Source organism: Mustela putorius, unplaced genomic scaffold (assembly GCF_011764305.1).
Source record: "Mustela putorius furo isolate JIRA1106 unplaced genomic scaffold, ASM1176430v1.1 tig00537227_pilon_pilon_pilon, whole genome shotgun sequence".
In the NCBI taxonomy this organism is placed as follows: Eukaryota; Metazoa; Chordata; class Mammalia; order Carnivora; family Mustelidae; genus Mustela; species Mustela putorius.
Window position 1 is genome coordinate 35,067,846 of NW_025422368.1, and position 2,127 is coordinate 35,069,972.

The window sequence follows — 2,127 nt, forward strand, 5'->3', positions numbered from 1 at the left end:
CAGCTGAGACAAATCCAGAGTATAGTTATTTCCGAGACTGCACAGTCTTATAAATAATACGTTATGAGTACTAATGATGATGTTTACTGGGACAGGAATCCCATATTTAGTTCCAAAATCCTTCATAATTACAAAGCCAAAGACCCCGGGCTGGGGAGATATGTCCCAGATGCTAGACCGTCCCAACATCATAGACGTTTACCACGACCGTGTCATAGGGATTCTATGATTAGAAGTTGAGGATCCTCTTTGCGGCTGTGGCCCATGAAGGCTTCCAGGAGGGACAAAAGTAAACCAAGGGGGGAAAAAATCATCACATTCTGATACATATCCCTGGAGGCAAGAACTGCTTGGAGGATTTATCCGTGGGAATAAGATGAGGTGAGAAGAAGCTGAGGTCCAGTTTGATGAACTGAAGAAGAAGGTGCAGTTTGGCTTGTAGGGAAGGGAATGGCCACACACACCCCGCCCCCCCCGAGGCTGTGAGGGGCAGGTGGGAAAGTTGCTGAGCTGGAACAGAATGTGTGGGTCAGCAAGAGGACAGAAAAAGCTGGGCAGGTCACAGGGCATACGTGGAGAGTATGCTGATCCTCCCAGGGTGTGCCAAAGCCTGACCCTGTCAACAGGCACCCTGCCACCCCCCCAGCCTCCGGGGACCGCTGGACAGGTTTTCTGGAAGAAAACCACCTTGGCGCCCATCAGAAAGTTACGACACAAGCAGTGAGGAAAGAAACTAACATGAGCTTGAATCCTCACCAGGAAGGGTTCTCACTGGACATAAAACGGAATTTGCTAAGGAAAGGAGTGACAGCTATGCCATCACCTTTCCTGGCAACCATTCAGAATAGCAGTCCCTTCTGAGGGCCAGGCTAGGCCCCTCTCTGAAGATCAGTGGGAGAGCACACTGGCCCTGAGTCCTGGCCATCTGCCAGACCCCATGCTGGGTCCCTTGTGTCACCCCCACATGCCCCACGTACATCCCTGTGAAAAAGTTACTGTCGTGACTCTTGCACACGGCTGAGGGCCCACAGGCTCACGCACTGAACTCGGGATTGAGACAAAAGTGAGGCCACGGGGGGTGCCTGGGTGGCTCAGTGGGTTAAAGTCTCTGCCTTTAGCTTGGGTCATGATCCCAGGGTCCTGGGATCGAGCCCCGATCAGGCTTTCTGCTCAGCAGGGAGCCTGCTTCCTCCTCTCTCTCTGCCTGCTTCTCTGCCTGCTTGTGATCTCTGTCAAATAAATAAATAAAATCTTAAAAAAAAAAAAAAAAAAAAAAGTGAGGCCACAGGGGCCCTAGGTCATGTCAAAGGTTTTGAATTTTATGAAAAGGAACTGAATGACTTTGAGCCAGAACATGATACCATCATGTTTTAAAGGGAAACTTCTGTCCTCGATATGGAAAATGGAAGGGAATGCAGTTGGTGGTAGGAAAACCACTCGGGAAACTCAATGAGGGAGACCTAGAAGCCAGGATGATGGCATGGGGTTGGGGAGAAGGGGACAGTTTGAGAGAAACAGGATCAGTGGGGCTTGGAGGAGAAGAGATGGGTGAGACGAGGGAGAAGGAATCAGGACAATGCCCAGGAGGTTGGCTCAGGCTGGGTGGATGGGACCCGCCCCTCTCGGTGGGAGGGAGCACAGGCAAGAAACAGGTGATGGAGAGCACTATCCACAAGAGGGTTGGGCCCATGGAGCATCCAGGTGGGGCTGTTTCCTAGGCAGCTGGAAGGAGGGTCTGATGCTAAAGAAGAAATCTGAGCTGCGGGCTATGTGTGGAGGTCACGAAGATACTGATCGAGTGGATGAATTATGGCCGCTCCCAGGGAAAGCCTGTGGAGTGAGAAGAGAACGTAGGTAAGATCTCAGGGGAAACCCAATGTTCAGAGAAGAGCAGAGGAAAAGAACCTAACAGCGATCGAAAACACACAGCTTGTGGTACGGGAGGAAAGTGAGAAAATCGGCGAGGAGGAGGTGACCAGTGAGTGTTACTACATCAGTAAGTGCCATGGAGGCAAGTCTTTGTCCACTGGCCCATCCTAGGCCACGTCACCGTCTCTCTTCCCTGGATGCCTGCAGAGACCCCCCCCCCAATTGGTCTTACCTCCCTTCAATCCTTTTCTATGCAAC